Below are 21465 nucleotides of genomic sequence, written 5' to 3'. Positions count from 1 at the left end.
CATGATGTAGAGTCATTACGGCAGCAGGCCTGGGAAACATCCAACCCATGATGTTGAGCTGGTCTAGCAGTAGGTCATGGAAATATCCAAGCCAGAATTTAGTGGTTTGAGGAAAACAGCCCAGCTACAATGTACATTCACTTGAAGTGTTCAAATATTTCAGGCTTTCGTAAAAGTCACTTTCGGCTAACAGGGAAATGCAATCGATACAAAATGGTACAATAACAAACAAAACAAAACGCCATCTGCACCGAAAATATGCATACTCTAATGAAGGTTGTGTGATTAGGAGAGGGAGAACACAGACCCTGGGAGATATTGTCTTTAAAAATTTAACACTTAAAGGAATGAGAACTTCTAATCTTAGATCAGGACTGTGATCTTAGTCTTTATGTAAATGGATGCCATGCACAACATGTCCTGTAACAACAAATCCTGAGTGGCCACTCAGATACTGAATAGCTGCATCTGCCAATGAGACTGGCCTGTGCACAAAAGCCTTATGCCATTCAAGCTCCATTCCAGTGCCTGAGTGTTTTACTGCCCCATTCAGTCGTTTCAAAAGCCTCCATAAAGCTGTCAGTGAACCCAACGCAGCAGAACCATCGCTGATCTACTGCCTGATACACAATAATGAGTTAATCATTAGCCGAGGGTGACCTAGTGTCCTAGCATGCCCAGCCAAAATAGCCCAAAACGTCTGTGGGCTGTGAAGAACTATACATATACGGCTGTCAGAATTCCAGCACGACTGTAAATCATACTCAGCGTTCAGATTTATAATCATCTGAGGATTAGTTCAACAATCTCCACTTTGCTTTCTTGACTCCACAAAATCCATGCTAATCTGACACAAATGTTAGTGGCTAGGCTAGCGTGACCGTCAACTTTCACTCCAGGGGAAAAATACAATAAAAACACGTATTTTTACATTTCAAATCATTAAATTATTAAAACTTGTCACCTTAACATTTTTTTATATTTTTATATTTTGATGTATAGCATAATAATCTAATATAGAGACAATAAAATGCATCAGCTGTTATTTTTAGATGTTTTACTCAATATTTCAAGTATATGATAAACAATATAATGTGTACGTAATGTGTACATTCATGTAATTATCCATCATTTCCAGTCATGTTACCTACCTTGAGATTTGTTCACCACTTTTGGCATTCTGAATATTAATTTATTTAAACATCATCTTTATTGTTCTACAGCTTTCTCTGTTATTTTAGAAACATCTCCAGCTCTGTCTCGTTGAGTCTCGTTAACCCTCTACACTGTACATTGTCCACCAGGCAGGATTTCTCAGTTATTCTCAGTTCACCTAAAATAATCTGCCCAACAGGAGAAGAGTTATGGGGTGTTCACTACAAAATATATCAATGCAACTTTGCAACTGTAATAAATGTGAATTATGTGGACATCTGAAGTACATCACTTCTAAGCGTATTGCCAAATCCTAACTTTAAGCTTACAGAGAAGTGCTGATTGTAAGATTCAGTTCATTACGTGATCATCCAGCCACTCCGGGGCTGAGTCAGGTGTGTTAGAGCAGTGATAATACCATAAATGTGCAGTGTGTGGGGTCAAGATGAGCAGAAATTAAGCTTTAAACAGAAGAAATCAGAATTATAGCTTCTGACTAACCTTTAATGCTGGTGTGTCGTCATAGACATCTGCATTGGGTTGTTTTGCTTGATTGTGACTGTACTGTTCATTATCAGTACAATCTACTAGATCAACAATCATTAGTAGTTTACTCCCTTTTAATAGTTACTGTGTTGATGAGCGCTGGTTATTCATGTGGACATAATGTGCACCTTTGAATCACATACAGTACATGCTCTTTACAAACAGTAGTATATTAGCAACCCCTAGATGTTGCAGTTATTGCCTGGAATAATTAAGACACTCTGTAATTGTGAACAAATGATTCCTCTCATGTAGATCATTCCAATAAGTAGATAGACACTGTGAAAATATCAGATGCTACATTTTCATAGTTCCATAGTTCATTTGTGCTGAACCTGTCAAAACACAACGTAAAACAAATGCAAACATAATCAATTACATAACTACATATATCCCGCTGGTTGGTACAGCCAACAAGTGCTCTATTCAATAGACTAGGGTCCAGTTTCCCAATAAGGCTGCATAGGAAACAGAACATGGGCAAGACTCCTAACTCCTAACTAATTTCCCTAGCCCTGTATCAAGATTAAACTGAATGTCTCTGGATAAGACAGTCTGCCAAATGACGTAGTTACATTTGAAGACTATTTAAATAATAATAATAATAATAATAATAATAAGAGCAGCAGAGCATTACGCTGAACTATATCCAGGCCTTAACATTTACCAACTGATCAATATCACAAAACGGTGCAGCAGTTTAACCACTGACTCACTATAGACAAAAAAAAAAAAAAAAAAAAAGCCATTACACTCATCACCATCTACGCTTGCCCAAAGCCACTGGGGTCTTTACATTGATTGGCAGATGACAGTAATATTTAATTCCACTGACAGCGCTTTGGCTCTCAGAGCTTAATCACACGCGATCACGAGACGCGTCTGACACTTCGATTAATCAAAATGCAGCGATCAATGAGCCCCAGAGGGAGAAAGAGCCAAGACAGACATTTTTGGATCAACTCTGCAATTAAAGCGACGACAAACAGCCAGAATGTCAGGATGTTTTCATACAAGCATCTGTGTCAGACGCGTTCTGCAGGTTAGTTCCGTAATGTAATGGCAGCTTTTTCCTCATAGCGAAACTGCCAGACGTGACGCATTGGATTCGCTGTCCCAATTAGTGAGTTTGATTAAGGGGACAGTTACCAATTTTTGGTAACACTCCATCTGGATAGCCCACTGTAAATATTTTGCAGCATAACTTGAATTGTACTTACATTTAACTCAATATCAGTTAAATTCACTTTCGTTTTCTTAAACGCTAAACCCAACCTCAACCTTAACCTCAACTCAAACTAATCCTATACTACACTCCTCATGAACAGAACCAGTTGTTAAAGATCTCAAAGGTTCCTTAGCAAGCCATCAAAAAGATCTTGTCCATCATCCATTATCATTTGTTTCTATATAACACATTATCTTATACCAAATAACCTTTGAAGGATATCTGTTTTGAAGAGCCTAGTACCAATCCCAACCATAACCCTAATGCTGTTGATAATCAACTGACTTTCTCCAAATGAGTTCATAGTTTGACTATAAAAATAACCAATAGGAGCTGTCCAAATAAGTGTTCCCCAATTCTCTCCTTGCCCCAAATGTACTCAGTTGGCCAGGACTGCCAAGCCAACCATTATCATGTCCTATTTTTATATGAAACACTATGTCTATACATCAGAAACTACATTAGCACGTCTATTTGCAATTCCTTAGGAACTCAACAGTCAAGTCAACCTGACTCCACTTTGGTGTCAAGCGAGTGATGATATAGGCATGCAGTTTGCACAATGCTAATTCAGGGCTGCCAACTTTCCATTTTCTTGAATTGAGACAGGTTAGTCCAGGTTAAGGGGGGGGGGGGGTGCATTCCTTAAGTCCTTCAGAAGGCTGCCGTTGCTCGTCCAGAGTGTGTTTAATCAGTGAAATCTGGAACGCTAGATGTAAGAAACTTTATCTGTAGTCAAATTCATCCGGAGGTTGTTTTGGAGGGAAATGAGGGGTCATTGCATGAGAAATAGAGAGTGTGTGTCAATTGTGTCATCAGTCCTGTGCAAATTGGTGTGTACAAACTTCCATAACTGTTAGCTACATAAGCCCTGTAGAAAACAACTCCTTCCAAAAAAGGAGGACACTTCAGCTGCCAAATATGTCTTTGCTTACTGACTAAATCTGAGGTCAGAGGAAAGTTGTGAATATTTCATACATAATCCAAAAGAATCAATAATGCATACTACATAGCTTGAAAAGTTGCCTTGCTGTTCAATGCATCACTGTATTGTTATCCTTTTTTTTTTTTTAGCTTTTAGGTGCTTTAAATGATAGCTTAATTACAGTAACTGTCAGAGCTGCTGTAGCCAACCGGTTTATGAGCGCAGGTAGTCTACCGGTGCCTCCCTTGAGTCCGACACTCTATTAAAACTAAATACAGCTCTGTGTGCCCGTCAGACGCTAAACAATAAAGCCGCATGACACAAATATCAGGCTGCCAGTGGCACAATGAGACAGCTAGAGAAATCTCCCAGCATGCACCACTGCCAATCACCCACACTGCTGCTAACAGACATACTGTCTGGACACACACTCCCCAGGGACTGAGCGCAGTGTGAGGCTTCTCAATCTGACACACACAAACACAAACACACACACACACACACACAAACGCAGATGGATGTTAGCTATCAGTAGCTGCTGGGAGTGACCGTCACTGTCACCAGCCTTACAGACACTGCGTCCTCCCACTCAACACAACACACATACACAGGCTAAGTAAACCTCTGGTCCTCTGTCCAAAGAGACTGAAAACTCATAGTTACTGCAAGTGAAAACAGAAGCATGATGTAACAGCTACTTTATATGTTTTCGTATTTCCGTAGCTCACTGAATGCAAGTGGAGAACTTGTGGAGAGAGCAGATTTCATACTACATTTGTGTTTGTATGTAGAGGAAGAGATATTTCACCATGATTCCAATTTCATGAAAACTTAAAACATGAAAAAATAATTGTGTGTACTGTGTTTGTCTGTCACTGAAGCAAACTGAAGTGCAGATTTTAACCTATTCACACAGGACACAAAAGGACAGTGCAAGGGAGGACATGCGAAAGACCAGAAGGAGAACAGAGGAGCAGCTCAAGCTTGAGAAAGCTTGTAGGCAACAGAAGATAGATTTCCAGGTTTTAAGATTGGATTTGAATATGGGGAGAAACAGACTGCTGGACTGGTGTTCCATGGAGGAGGAGCAAATCTCAGAACACTTGATCACCAAAGCTGTGAAGGTTGGAGAGAAGCTCAGCTGAAGAAGACTGGAGAGAGTGGACGGGTTTGTAGGGAAGAAGATCAGCCATGTAAGAAGGAGTAAGGTTCTTAATGGCTTTGGTGTGAGTTTAAAGTGAGTAGAAGAATGTAGTAATGAAGTAAATGTAAAATTCTAAAGTAAAGCATGGTACCATAACAAGACTTCTAAGGATGGTTTTCCACAATAAGGCTAAACCCCATAATACATCCAGTTTAATGGGTAAATACAATTTCTAGGTAATAAAACTTCACCTAAAGTATCACATCATTACACTGTATGCCTGGTTCATTAATTTTGTCATACTGTATTGTGTGCTGAAGTTGTTGCCAATACTCAGGTCTACTCCCTAATTATACAGAAGCCATACAGGAGAAGGAGGAGTAGAGGGGGAGTGTTTATATCCCCACTGAGCTCATAAATCTGTCCATTAGAACAATGCGGTCACTGCTCATAGCAGGATCCTCCTCTGGGAACCTAACATTTATGCCGTGACCCTACCACACACACACACTCACATAAAACAGACCAGGCAGCTCTAATAGAGCCACCATACTCTAGTATCCAACATCCTCTGTATGTCCATCAGTTGCTTTCTCTCAGTCTTCTAATTAACCTTTACTAAACATGAGTCAGTAGTTTATTTACCGTAGTGCAGTCTGATATCTTTAAAAGTATCTTTTTTTGTATTTGTATCTAGTTAGAACTGCATAAAACCTTATACATAAACCTGCACTCATTCTCAGTCTACAGGTGCAGGATGCATCATCTGGTAGATCTGACATTTCATTTAATAAAGAAACTGACTGCATTTATGCTCATATACATACTAATGCATGCATATGCACTGATGTCAGCTGTGGTGGCTATCGTGGTCCCCCTGCTGAGCTGTTCCACTTGTATCATAGATGCTGTTCCATTAACTGAAATAACCATGTGGTCACCTGCGTTTCTTGTGTGAACATCAGGTAGGAAAAAGTGTTTTAGACCAACAAAGTGCTGCTATTTTTATAATGCTTGGAAGCTTGTGCTAGCTTGCTATGGGCCACTGACTAAAGACAGCCCATACAGGGTGAAACTTGATTATTAGTTGCAGACTTTATTCTCACAGTATGTCGTTACTGTATTTTGGAATCTTGGAATGGTCCTGAAAAAACTAAACCAACCCAGAAAATCTGCATCAACATGAAATAAATGAAATCACGCAAACTATGCAAGATTCCATAATAAGACAATTTAATTCATATGTACAGTTTAAATGCAATAGAAAGGAGAGAGAGAGAGTAACCAGGTATGATGGGCTGTTTATGAGTCTGATTGAATAAATCAGTGGTTTATTGTGGTGTTTAGTGCTGTATATACAGTTGCTACAGAGTCTAGCCCCCACAAGTTGGACTTATTGTCAAGTCAGAGGATTGTACAGGCTCGCTGAATAAGAGGCCTTGATGCACAAGCCCACAAGAACCTGTAGTTGTGTACAGTAAAGTACTGACATTGACAATTATTGTACTTGGCTGTTGTTTTGGTTACACTGTAGGACAGGTTTACTTCAGCTTGACACTGTCTACAGTTTTCAAGGGCATCGTTACTATGGTCTACTGGTAACTAATCTGCCCTGTAACTTGCTGTACATTTCATAGCATATTCCTACGGTGTGCGGTCATAAAGTACCTGTGTAATACATGGAACTGCAGTCTTGGTTCCTCTCAAGGTTTCTTTCTCTCAACCAGAGGGAGTTTTATCCTCGCCATTGTCGCACTTGCTTGCTCAATAGATTCTTGGCCCCTATCTCTTGGCCCCTATATAGTTGCTTTGTGACAGCAATCGCTGTGAAAAGCACTATATATCTAAGTTTGACTGTAAATTTGAATGTAAAATATGATATCCAGCATTACAATAAGTCATTGTGACACAAAGAGGCAATCGTTAATGTTTTACTCCAATATACTCGTGTTTCTCTGCTTCATTATCTCCTCCTGTTTTTTCTCACCTGTTCACTAGTCACAGACCAAAAGTCTTCTAAACACAGGCGTCCCGGGACTGCACCATCGTGGCCTTCTCTGATATAGTGATGAAGAGTCAATGATGCCTAGCAGCATTTCTCCCTCAGCGGGATGCGCCGCTTCTCAACAGGAATTCATTACACTGAGTTCATGCTCAGATAGCTCACCTTAAAGTATCTCCATTAATAAAGAGAGCAGTTGTAGACGGCCCACTTGCAAAGAGTATGAACAATCTCCAGCCTTAGAAACCACAATAATGAAAGCAACATTTACGACATTTTAAGCCAGGCCACTTTTAAATGATGCAGTAACTTATTAGTCCTGGGAGAAGTTAACTCAATATATTCTTCTCAGATCGGTTAAGAATATTGAGTTGCCGCAAATACATTAGTAAATGTGCTGCAGCTGGTTAAAAAACTTTGCTGAAATGTTTTGCAGTTGGTCTAACTCAATATGTATTGTTGACCAAACTGAAATGCAAAAAAAGAAAAATTGTACAATTTCAAATCTTTCTTTTTTTACAGTAAAGCTGCAATTCTTTTTCATTTAATTCATAGTTCAGAAGCAGAGGAGCCATCTTGTAAAGTGCAGACGTGAGGCTGCAAAGTGAATGTGAATGTAATTCATTATATGATGAAATGCATAATTCATTATTTTATCCCATTTAAATATGGAATATTTATAAATATATTATGTGCACTTTCATAAGCAAAATGACACTAACTAGACTTCTAATGGTCAAATGAAAGGTATCGCTCCTGCTCTCTCTCTCTCTCTCTCTCTCTCTCTCTCTCTCACGCACACACACACACACACATACGTACAATTATTCTCCAACAACATTGTAGTTTACTACAAGGAAAAAAAAATCTAACAAACTGCATAATTACAGTCTTACAGGCAGAAAGTGCTGTTAATGCACATTACATCTGCACTGGAGGGTGTGGAGAGGGCCTGAAGACATAGCATTTGTTTGTGTGTGTGTGTGTATGTGTTGTAGTGTCTGCCAGTGTGTGATATACAGAGAGCTGTGGGCTTTCTCAGTGTGCTGCAAATGCTAAATCACCTCCGAAGAGCAGAGAGGCTCCCAAAACTTCAGTCAATTAAAAAAGTGCTCTGGGACGCAGCTAATCCAACCCAGTGAGTTAGCACAGAGGGGAGAGGTGGTTGGGGCTCTTTATGATAAGTGCAGAGAGTGACAGGGGGGATATTATTTAACTGTGTGAATAAAATATAGCAGAAAAAGCACAAGAGGGCAAAATGTACTTCAGCTTTGGCAGACAGAATAAGAATCTTAGCCAGAATGGAGCCGAGTAGTTAAAAAAAAATTAATAATAATAGACAAGCTTTACTCAGAATGTGCAGACAAGCTTTAATTAATGGCATTTTTTTCTAGATGCAAACAATGACTAAACAATTTTTACTGTCACAACGAAAAAGCTACAAACCACTACAGATTCATACTGGGTTAAATTCAATCCACCACTATCACCACTAGACTGTAAAAGCCACACACACTACAGATTCATACTGGGTTAAATTCAATCCACCACTACCACCACTACACTGTAAAAGCCACACACACTACAGATTCATACTGGATTAAATTCAATCCACCACTATCACCACTAGACTGTAAAAGCTTCACACACTACAGATTCATACTGGGTTAAAAAACACAGTTGTTCTTAATCATTAAATTACAACATGTAAAAATATAACACGTTTTAGGATGTTAGTATGAACAGATTTGGACAACACACCCCATCAGTACGGAGTACAGGCTACCTTTGCTGTAGCTTGAGCTAGAATGCTTAAGGGGAGTCTGTAGCACCGGCTAGCATTTAGCTTGTCTCTGGCAGCAGGTGAGGTGCTGCGGTCAGGTCAATCTAAACATGGATTAGCCCGCAGCAGCCAGAGGAAGCCGAGGAGGAGGTGTTAATCGATCTGACAGTGAAGAGCGCAAGGCAATGTAGCAATGAGTTTGAGAGCGGGTAGCGAGACGGAGCAGGGGAACTGCCCTAATCCTCCAAGTTAATGTAGTGACCACAGCAAGGGCTTTATTACTGAGCTCAGAGCAGATCCACTCAGGAGACTTCACTCCACTGAGATAACACATGAGGAAAGGAGCTGAGGTAGTCAGTCTTCTACTGTAGGGCTACATACACACACTCTCTCTCACACACACACCACAGTTCTCTTAGCAGTCTCAAACCCAACTACTGCAGTCAGCAGAGTGAGAGGAAGCTTTGTCAGAAAGATGAAACTAGAGAAGTTCAGTATAAGAAAGACACCTTGTCCAAAAGTTAGATGAACACCACACAATCTACTTCCTCTGTGGCGCCTCTGTGGTGCCTAGCTAACAAAGATAATAACAGACCTAAAACCATGCAAAAATGACTGATTTCTATTGGTTCAACAGGTGTTGTAATATCACAGAAACAACGAATTTGAAACAGGCTGTTTGCGCAGTTTAGATTCCATTTACGGACAGCAAGGGCTGGGGGTTGTACAGTCGAAAGGAACTTTCAACTTTAATAAGGTTTATATTAAACTCATTCCTTTCAAAAATAGAAAGAATGATAGAAATGATATCTGATTTTCATGCAATATGGGCTCTTTACCTGCTAGAGAACGTTTACATTAGAGACAGAAGTATGAAATGTGTGTGGTATTGGGGGGTCATTCTAGAGTCGGGGAGCAATTCTAGAGAAGGCTTGTTCATGACAGCTGTAAAGGTGGAACAGATTAACAGTAAGCAGACTGGGTGCTTATCGTTTGCACTGCCTATTAAGTCACTGTGTCTTCTTCGAAGAATTGTTTCACTTTTTAATGAAGTAAGACTAAAATTTGAAGTAGCATTTCTGCATGAAGCGAGCAGAGCTTAAAGGCTTACAATGCAGTACATCTTATTGTATTTTTTTTATTGTTAATATTATATGGTGTTATTAAAATACCTTAAAGGCATTCAGGTCTGACTAAGCTTCTGTTACTTTCAAAAAGCTAGAAGGTTCCCCTTGTCTTAGAGCATAGCTGTACCACTGCCACGCTCCTAAAAGCATGTGTATAGACAATTCCTTTTTGAGATATGCTGCGAAGATGTGCATGTTAATAACCTCTGTGAGCTACACTTTCTTGCAAAACGCAACACAGACACATGTATGTATATACATCTTCTTACATGTATAAGAAAACGTCTGACTGGTACTGTACATCAACCTGAAACCAAACTCTGGAACTGATGACATTCCAAAACCGCCATTTGTTACAGCATTACTTCATTACTCGACTACCCTTTGACCCCATGGCTCTCCGATTGGAAACTGGACCTTGTCTTTTCTCTGTAGCTGCAGACATAAAACTTTTCACCCACAGCAAAAAAGCACACACTATCCCACAGTGTCAGTTACCCACCGTGAACAGAACGTCTATAACCTCAGATAATGGAGTTCTAATACGGTTCATGCGGCATGAACACGAAAACGATATGGCACAAAAAGCAACACTGAGAAAGATGCAACATGAACTCAACACTGCTCTTACCCGACAGGCTCCGTCCTTCAAAAAGCTAAAATATACACCCACAGAAGATGGTTTTAACCTGACATCACTGAGTGTGTAGCCAGAAGCTGCGTGTTAAAAAAGTGATGTATTGAAAATGGATACATAATTTGCTATGTTATTTATCAACACAGCTGTTAGGAAAAGCAAGTAAGCTGAAAGACTAGACTGCAATGAACCGAGCAAATTCAGTGCGCTAGTTTCTCAATGTAGTACAATGTACAAAGCATCTGAGAATTTTGGATTAAAGAAAGTTCAGGCTTCATTTTGTCTCTGCGAGGGGCTTCGTATGAAGTCATTGTTTCTTGAACATCCTTTTTTCACATGTGAAGCTCAGTCCCAACACAGCAATCAGCATTTTTCTCAATTTGTCCTTATTTCAATGCTATAACTTTATTTGGCCCACATTAGATGCTTCCATCTACTCTGTTCATTGTTGGTGAGTTCGGATCACAGGACTGTTGGTGTCCAGATATTATTTTGGTGGTGGATCATTCTTAGCACTGCCATAGTAGTAGCACGTATTAGGCACAGCAGCAGTGTGGTTTACATTTTACATTACTAGGTCACTGGGCCGTTGCTATGTCAAGAGCTGTCCACTACCCAAACACTTTCAGCAATGGAATGCTATGTAACCAGAAAATTACCATTAATGAAGGGTTAGAAAATGACAAAACACAAACCGTGAATCAACAGATGGGTAACAGAGTGGCCAGTAAGTGCAAGTACAGCTGAACTGACCGAACAGCCTCTGCCCTTCAAAAGCACATAAAGCAGCAGAATGTAATTTGGAACTGACACCATTGATCTCCAGCCATATCACTCAACTCATTACTGTCCAGGCTCCAACATCAACATCCTAATCAATTATAGTGAAAAATGACTGCAGCTGACTTAATTAATTCATAAAAGAAAAATGGCTCTGGCAGGAATAAAATTAAACTTTGTGCAACCCTCAAATCCTCCAGAACTAATCTGACAACCTCAAGAAGTGGAAGCTGACGACAGTCAAATAGTTTTCCCCCACATGTAAGATTATACTTTAAATAATCCTTCCTTTGATAGGAAACTTGTATTATTCTCCATCTAGGCACGTCCTGGTGCTGTTTGTTTATCTCTGTGTTCTTTTCCAAGCTGGGCTCAAAAGCATGAACAGAAGAAAAAGCAGTTTGGGATGATGCCACAATTAGAAGAATCAAATTATGTGTGGAAAAATTGCCAAGACTACTATACTGGTCCATCCAAGAGTAACGGTAATATGTAATAAATGGTAGAAAGATGCAGACATGGGAAAAGCATTTCTTTTAGCCTTTCCAAAAGCCATTAAAAATAAGACGTGATAAGAGAGGTTATAAAAAACAAAGTACAGGAAACACACATGAAAAAATCAGGATGGGAAACGATGGTACCACAAGCAAAATTACATGTATGTGTATTATATATGTATATTAAAGCATTCTAAACTTAATATGAAACTTATAAAAAAACAACAGGACACAGCCTGAGAGGAGTTTTTTTTTTTTTTTTTTTTTTTTTTTTACAATTTATTTATTGCCAATTCCCACCTGCAGGCTAGGTCTCTTGCAAAGTACAGTTGTCTGACTGCCTTGTCATCAAGAGATCATGAGTGTCTGAGAGTCTGTAAAAGCAAATCAGCATATAATTTTTTTAAATAAGATAAACTACAAACTAAGTATTTTCAGCTTATGTGAATTTCTAGTGTGGATTTCAGTTCAGTTCACTGAAATACAGCTGTGCAGTGGGTTGCCATATAACCTTAAGTTGACCTGTCTGACTGCAATTTATTAACACTGATGCATAAATGGCTTAAAGCTGCAAAAAGTAAAACATTTTTACTTCCTGACAATTCCAACAACAATAGAAGTACATTTTCTCTGGAAAAAAGCAAAAACATCACTGCGAATCCAATCTCAACAATCAGCCTTCTGTGATGAACCAAATATATGGCAGATGTAAAGTTCTTACAAGAAACCTGCTCCTCATTTTCTATAGATGCAGAGAAGTGCTGCATTGTTTTTTCAGCCTGCTTGTGCATACAGATTCTGGACTCTAAATAGAAAATAAAATTTATAGCTCACCAAGATACATGTGCTATTTTTCTGTTTATTATTTTTTCTTTGGTTTTATTTATTTTATTTTTTTTCTGCTCATTAAAACCCAAATCGTGGCAGCCACAGATAGTTCTGTAAGATAACTAAGGAAAGCAATTATTCTACAATAGTGCAGTGGTCCCAGCATGAGACCCTCCAGAGAAAGAAATGGCTTTTAATTTAAACTCACGCTGCGTGCGGGGGCTGAGTGTGTGTGTGCATGCATGCGTGTGTGTATGTGCGTACTCCCTTCTGTGTGGCCCCACCAGTCACGAGAAAAAAAATGCCACAGGAGAAGGGGAAAAAAAAAACATGGCATATCTGAGATGACTGTTTTGCATGTGGCAGCGGTCATCCAGCGAGCGAAGTGTCAAGGAATGAATATGGATTAGATTCTGGTTACTTCTTCAAGTGTTTTTGACTGAAGAAGACAAGCTCCTACCTGCAGAGAGAGATTGCTTAATAAATGACATGCTGTCCCATATTTAAGCCTAATTGTCACATTAGATTCAGACTTAAGTTTCCTACAAACAAGCCCTGCAGTGGGAAAAAAAATGTTGTTGGAACCTGAGGGGAGGTTTGAATAGGAAATGCTCTGCAGGGGCTTATAGGGTTTCACTTTGCCACTACTGATCTTAGTTTAGGAGTGTAGGCCTGTACTCCTAAAATTAAAGGTGCCACAAAGGGTTTTTTGGAATGATGCCACAGCAGAACCACTTTTCGTCCCAAATGTACCAGATTGGTAAAGATGTGAGAACCTATTGGTTGTAGGTTCTGCACCAAGTAAAAAACAATTAGCAATCTCCCCACACCTTTTAAAGGATCCCTGCGTGTTAAGACTTATATACATTAAAATTGTGCACATGCCCCAATATTGTTACAATATGATCTATAAACCAAATATATTGTTTTTAATTGCAAAAAAAGGAAAAATTGCAAAATCCTGCTACAAGTAGGCTGCTGTTGTTAAGTACCATTTTCTTGTTGAATTTTCCAACTTAAAAAGCTGAGGTCTAAATAACACTGTTGGAGTATCAAGCAGGCAACAGTGGCAGCTTAACGGATGCGGGTACTGAACCCACAAGCACTGCCACTACTGCCCTTGCTCAGTCAGCTTGTTAGCAAAATAATAGGCTAAAATATATATTTAAGTTAAATGTGAAATGTAGCTGTTAGCTAATTTATTAATAAAATGATACATTATGTGGAACTCCATACCCCCACTGAAAGGGTTTTCACAGGTCTTCAAGAAAACCTTCTAGGCCCCTTTATTTTTAAGATGAGTCCGTGTTTTCTATCTTGCTTACATTGTTCTACCTTTTTATCTTTACACAATCGATTATATCTGTTTTCAAACTTAAAACAGTTATACAAGGTTCAAAAGCTATTTGGCTGTCTTGCTTATCCTCAGGTAGGTTCTTCCTTCAGTCTTTTCACAATAGATGACATCACCCTCCAGATGCAGTGTCAGCTATGCTACCTAGAGGAGGTTAAGTCACAGCTAAATATTTAATTTGTTTAAAGGTTAAATAATGCTAAAGTCTAAATATAATACTATACATACATATACAATTTTAATTTGTTATTTTAAGCCTTTTTAAAACTGGCTTCAGCAAGCAATGACCCAGTTTAAAGTGCCAGGCACCTTAGGCATGTGTAGGTGACATTTTGTGGCGTCAGCGGAGAATTCTGCACATTTTACGCTCGCATAAACACCAATAGGGGGTCATGACATGGATGTGCTTTAGACATTCCTTCATGAGCTCAGGCAAAAAGAGAAGTCCACTCAGAGAGATGGTATGACTGACACCTGTTGCAAAGCAATAATCACTACTAAAACAACAGTTACTAATTTTGAAAATATTTTTTTTTAATCTTTAATCTTTAATCTTTCTACATGAGGGATTGTAATGAACTCAAAGTCGATGCTAATGCTATAGAAATGTCCATCTGTCAGCATTGGTCAGTTGGAACTACAGAAAAAATATTGACAGCAAAAAAACACAATTCAATTCATAGATTTCACAGACTGACCTTTCAACACAGTTCAAAAGCAAGGATCCTGTGGTTTTCCTAGAACACACTGAACCAACATACCTCTTAAACCACTTGTGTTTTATAGTAGCACAGCAGAGCTACTACACTCATGGCCAGAGTAACCTACACTCATGGCCATTTTATCTGGTACACTTGCTACCTGTTGGCTAAACTATCATGAAATACTACTCTGAGAGTCATAAACAATTCCACCTGGGAGCAGTAAGCCCTGCAAGACTATCACATCAGCTCTTGAAAGTGATTGGATATGCTGCCAAAATAAACTAAAAACTAACTAATAGTCCAGTTGTTAGTCTATATATATATATATATATATATATATATATATATATATATATCATATATACTAAATATGATCATAATACTTGATCATAGTCAAAAAAACATTTGGTCATGCAAAGCAACCTTTTAAGCATTCAAATTGGTCCATGAAGTATCACGGTTCTATGGAAATCTTTGCCCTTACTGAAGAAGAAGGGTGTAGCTAAAACATTAATATTTCACTAGTATAAACTGTACAAATGTGCATGCCGGTCTCTAGGCAGAGAGGGAAAAAAACAGTCTCCAGGCATGATGTCTGGAAGAGAAAAGAATTCACAACCCCACCACCCATCAGGCTCCGGGGCGAGCCAGCACTTGCGTTGAGAGTGGTGTACACAGGCACATGTACACACGCACACACAAAAGGATGATACGGCCGAAGATGTCAAAAAGGAAAACGAGAGCTGTCTGGAGAAAACAACACCAACAACAGCAACGACAAAACTGAATGAATTATGACACACGTTTCTTTCCATTTTCGAGTCAAACAACTTTTTAAGTCAAATGACTTCCTTGGTTCTTTTTTTTCTTCTTCAGAGTTTACACACCCTCCATGCACTTTGTCCAATAAAAAAGTCATTTATAACCAGCAGACTTCTTACAGCATTCTGAAATCACTGGCTATGTGGTGTGTGTCATGAGAGGGAAAAGACGAAGGATGAAAGGCTATAAAAAAAAAGAAAGTTCAAAGTTTGTGCTTCAGAGGCCCTGCGTTTTAAGTTTTGCTCAAAAGTGGGGGGAAAAAGGCTCATTTTAAGGCTGGGTCTAGGTCACTGCGTTTTAACTGACAAACAAAACGGCGAGGCTCGAAATAAAGCTGTTAAGCGCTCACTGCGTTCAGCTCCTGCTCCAGAGATAAAGGCATTATTAGACAAAAAAAAAAAAACGTCCACTAGAAACTGGAGGGGATATTTAAATGGGTAATTAAATTCAGTTTATTTTGAACTTCTCTTCAGAGACTGGTGGCAGAAGTCTGGCCTCCAAGCCCGCAATCAAAGAGGAAATAAGCAGCTGAGCAAATCGCTGGTTTTGATCCACATCCAAAGTGCAGTGACATGTTCTGAGGATTCCCCTTGGTGTGTATGATGTGTGTGTGTGTGTGTGCATGTGTGCATATCTGTGTGTGCACTTCTTATCATAAGTTTGGGGACGCCTTTCCAACGAGAACCTGCCAACATATGCAAACATTAAACAGCTATTTGCTAATATTTGCTAATATATGTGTGCGTGTGCGGGTATTCAGGTTTATGCACACACACTTTTCATGGGGACTAACAACGATAGGAAAACAAGAAGCGTGACATTAAACACCAAAAAATCAAATCAGATATTGGTTACGTTTGAGGTTAGGCTTAACTGTCTGTGAAATATTAAGGGTTTTTCTAAATCTTATAAGTTTATATTTTCAACAAAGTGAGGTTATGTGCAATGGGTAAAACAATCTTGCTCATCCTTTGAGTATATATTACATCACTTCTCAGCTTTACATTCATGGAAGAGCAAGTTTTCTCTAAATATTGACTTGTAGCTATTATACAGCTTTTGGCCTAAAGGTGGTTTAAACAGCTCAATGGAGTAAAAAGGTGTGGCATCTGCCATTGTTCCCAGTGCAGCACTGTTACTAATACTGGTACAACCATTAACACATGTAGGACTCCTACACTTTTTACTTTACATACATCTGCGTAGGCATTAATATGTTACAATAAGTAGGTGAGACCCCAAACTTTTGATGGCTTGAGTGTTAGCGTTTGTTTGTGTGTGTGTGTGTGTGTAAGCCTGCGTCCAGCCTTCAGCATGATGTGTGGGAACACATCTGATAAATGAACCCAAGCCAAAGAGCTGCATTTCAACAGTAATCAATTAAAACCTCGGGGTGAACAATGAAGAAGGCAAACATCACAGAGCTGGAGAGTAAACAGCTCAAAGCCTGGATTAGCAGTTTAAGGCTTAGAAGTCTACAGTTAACATCAGCGATAAACAAAAGAATGTTGTAATTTGATATTAGCCCTTTAAAAAACAAAAGAATCTTTCTCTTTTTAAGCCTTTTGAATCTACTCTTTTTGCTCAATACCAAGAGTTCATGATGCCATTCTTGCGTTTACTTTGAAATCTATCTAAAGAATGCAACCAATTTGGAAATATGCATAAATATACTTCACACTTTAGTCGCCTTGTATTGTTATTTAGATGAAACAAATAAACAAGTGTGATGTGAAAGATCTGAAACTAGAACAGTGAATCCAACAACAAAGACAGCACAGTGCTTCTTTTGTACAGTGATACAAAGCACAGTAACACACAGAAAACTACAATTCCACATGGTGATCTAGTTTACTGTGATCTGCATGGACATACATGAACACAGAAAGCACAAATTCTAAACTACAGAGCCATCCTACGCTTGTGTTTGAAGTCATATTAGTGCATTCATATGTTTTGCACTAGATTTAGTCATTTTTGACATGGAAACAATTGGAAATTGAACGAAAATGACCAAAAAAAAGACCAAACCTGCTGATAAGGAATGTCAGCATCATTCCATATAAAATAAACTACACAATTAATTATGCATTTATACAATTACACAGTTCGGCAAAGCAACAGTAAACACTCTAGACTACCGGTTAATCTGAAGGTTCTCAGGTTCCACAGCTCTGGCGCCGTGTTGGGGTCAGTACTGAAGAGCCGTGACTAACACCGCTTTAACACACATCTTGAACGTGAGCAAACACACTCTGTCGTAAAACACTCAGGCCAGCTGGTGTGCTGGACATGGGGGGCATTGTTGGGGCTCTAAAAGATCAAGACCTTCAGCAGCAGCCCTGAAAAGCAAATTTTTTGTTGCAGTTCCATTTTTTCCTTTTTTTCTTCGGAAATGCCATCTGCCCTTTTCATTGTGTGAACGTGAATGGACCAAAACATGTTTTAAAAGCAAAGCTTTCATGTTTTCTTAACAGATTCAGATTGTTCATTTGAAAAGTTAAGAATAGCCAGAGTCTTATGAGTATAAGAACGCAGGCTGAAATTTTAGAAAGACCATGTAAATAACAGGTAATGTCACAGTAGTCACTTTTAAATCAAGGTAATAAGCTTTTTAATGGTGTTTTAAAGGAACACAAATGTCACTCTTTGTTTCAGCAAATGCTTTAGCACTAAAGACATGCGAAGTGGTCAGACTGGACAAGAAGGGCAATTAGAATCTGTCTAGAAACACAGGCTGACTCACGCTACCTGATCTATAGTATGAACTGTGATTTCCAACAAAAGAAAGAGATAGAACCCATGCATGTTGTAGAACAAAGCCTAAATGTTTGCTAAAGTTACTGGAGCTAAATAGCTAATGGCTAAGGTAATGCAGGATTATACCACAGCAATTAGCATCAGGTAAATTGCATGATGTCTAAATAGATTAACACTGCCTTCAAACCACCTTGAATTGTTAGGTAATCTCAAATAAACGTACTTATGTGGCTGCTGATACTGTAGGATAGGGGCATCCTATCTTCTTCGCAATAGGCCGGTGTGGCTCCAGGTTTTCATTCTAAGCAGCCAGCAGAACACCTGATTCCACTTGTTTAATCAATTATTGAGTCGTCCAACAACTGATCACATCTGCTTCTGCTTGGTTGGAATGAAAACCTGCAGTCACACCAGCCCTTTGTGGATAAGATTGTAGCTCCAGTCCAAAACGAGCAAAGCTAACTAGACACCACACATGTCCTGGCTGATAGACTACATTTGGATAAGTGGGTAGACTGTGTGTGTTTGATTTCTGGCCTGCAGTAGCGTTACTATTTAGTGCCAGGAAAGGAGAATGGAAAATACTGCTGTCCACCCTGCCCATGTCCACCCTGCCCATGCTAACACACTTCTCCCCTCTTCTCTCCTCTTCTTTGGACTCTGTCCCTCTATGGGTTTGAATGAAAGCGTCCTGCATGTGGCCCTCCCTCAGAGAGAGGTGTAGGGACATGCAGAAAGAAAGGGAGGGAGGTAGGGAGGGAGAGATGGAAAAAAGGGTAAATGGTGAGTTTTTTGGAGCTGGATGGCAGGATTAGGAGAGACAAAAGCACGCTGAAAGACATAAAGACTCACTGACTGAAACAGAATCACTCCCCATGGACAGAGTCAGACACACCGGCCTTTTCACGCTGACTTCTTACCAAAAGACACGTTTTTTTTAGACGGACCTGCACAATTACAGCAGCGAGAAAGGGTTTGGTGGGTTGGAATATCTGGCCTACTTCTTCTTAACCCTTAGAAGTCTATAATTACTGCTGTTTTACTGTTATTCACTATTTACATATAATCCAACTTAATTACAATCTAGTTAGACAGTGAAGGGTATTTATATTCAAAAGTGGAAGAGATAATAGTGTGTGTATGCTAACGTTTCAACAAATAATAAAACATCTCTTCTTCTGCAGCTGTTCTAAAGTATGTAATAAGTCACATATTTTACAATGCACTGAATTATGGGTATATTTAAAATATGGTCAAATTTTATGGATGTATTTTTCTTTTATGCAACACGGGACTGTAACAGGACTGTGCACACACACAAACAAACACTTCAATAAACAGACTCAAAGCATAATAAAATATCTTCTTTTCACATACAAGCAGAAGTGATACGAACTGAAAGTTCAGAATCCGCACTTTCCAAACACAACAGAGAGAAATAATTACTACCTGCTTTTGTTCTAGTGAGTGATAAGTGCAACTTAACTTAAGGGTTAATAACGGGCTGAACGACAACCTGTGTGCTCGGAGATAACACTTGAGGTGTGTTACTCTCAGTCTACTGAAAGAAAAATAATCTGTTCCAACAACAAAACTATGAAACGTGACAATCAAGTAGGCGATCACCTTCGAGGACTAATTTACATATTGTCCAGATTCAGCGATAACGGCACCCGCATTTGCTTTTGCTTTGTGTTTGCATTTTTTCAAGATTTTCTCCTTCTTCTGAAATTTGAATTTTCGTTATGTGACCTTTTTTCAGTTAACTAAGAAAGGAAACAATCTGCAATCTACATTTGCTATTTTCTGCAGATTTTTCCTTTTTGTTAAATCTCTGTTTGTTAAATCTCTGGCTACATTTCATCTTCAGCAGCGTCATGTTCATCAACATGTCTTCCATCTAATGAAGAGCCAGTTTTGTATTAACAATGCTTTTTTTTAAAACCACCCACAGCAACTTTTCTTTTGGGGCCAAAAGAACAGAACAGATAGCTTATCAATGTGTTTCTGCTTGGTTGGAATGAAAATCTGCAGCCACCAGGACTTCATGGATAAAACTGGACACCCCTGCTGTAGGATATGCTGTACATAACGCAGTATTAGAAAACAGTATTTGCAACCCTATAGCCTACATTCTAACTGTACGTCTACACACTAAAAATCCTTTGGCCAAAAGAAAAGAACAGGTGGCTTATCTAAAGGTATTGGTGCCAAGCCGATATCTGCAGAAAATGCTAGTTTGGACATTGTAGGGGAAAATGAATCAGTACAGTGTTTTGAGTAATCTGAGCATAATAGCTTATTTTTACCTCACTTTTTCAAAATCGGTATTGAAATTAAAAAGGGATATTGTGCAGTTTGAGTGCCAAAGAGTGCTCACTTTCACAACAAAGGGGAATAAACGTGTGCCCTACTCCCAAGGAAGGGCTTTTGGCAGTTGTGCCTTCAGTGCTTTGTGTATGTGTTTGTGCGTTTATTTTAGTTTATCTTTGCATACTAAACAGTGCAACATTAAAACAGCTTTCTACTTTAGCATGATGAAATGCCCCCTAAGAGAAAAACTGATGGAAAATGAAAAAAGCCAAATGCTATCTATGAATAAAACCCTTTTAAAAGTCCTATTTTGTGAAGAAGATGAAAACTGATGTACTTTAAAGAAGCCAAAACGAAAAAAGAGAAGAAAAGGTCAGTCAGCTTAAAGCAAACACACCGCAGGTGAACTCTGATATTACTGCCAACTTTTACAGCACTTTAAACACTGTGTGCTGTGTTCGTGTGACTGTGTACGTGTGTGTTCACTGCTTGAAGAAGGAGCAAGTAGTTTACTTAAGGACAAAAAGAAAAGTACCAAAAACAAAACTCACACAGAGAAAAGGGCTAGACGGACGAATTCCTGCACCAGCACAAACCCTCTGGCTAAAGTCAGACTGTTTTATTTCATTTTCCACAAAAAAAAAAAAAAAACATGACCTGAGACTTTTTTAAAATGTCAGAACGCTGAAAGTGGCGAAAGACTCTGCAACAGGAATGAAAGCAGTCCACGAATATTCAGACTTTGTATGCTTCTGTTCAAATGAATGGAAATAAATAAATAAAGTTTCTGTTTAAAAAAAAAAGTAAATAAATATATAAATAAGAGCCAAGAGAGAGAACAGAAAGAGAGAGAAGAGCCT

General features: G+C 38.9%; 1 protein-coding gene across 15 annotated transcripts in view; it reads right to left on the bottom strand.

Moving 5' to 3' along the window:
- ptprfa (protein tyrosine phosphatase receptor type Fa) overlaps positions 1-21465 on the bottom strand; it is a 288662-nt gene that overhangs the window by 214067 nt on the left and 53130 nt on the right. The window lies entirely within an intron of this gene.

Source organism: Salminus brasiliensis, chromosome 7 (assembly GCF_030463535.1).
Source record: "Salminus brasiliensis chromosome 7, fSalBra1.hap2, whole genome shotgun sequence".
In the NCBI taxonomy this organism is placed as follows: Eukaryota; Metazoa; Chordata; class Actinopteri; order Characiformes; family Bryconidae; genus Salminus; species Salminus brasiliensis.
Note: the sequence above shows the minus strand (reverse complement) of the source record. Positions and strands in the feature narration are given on the sequence as shown.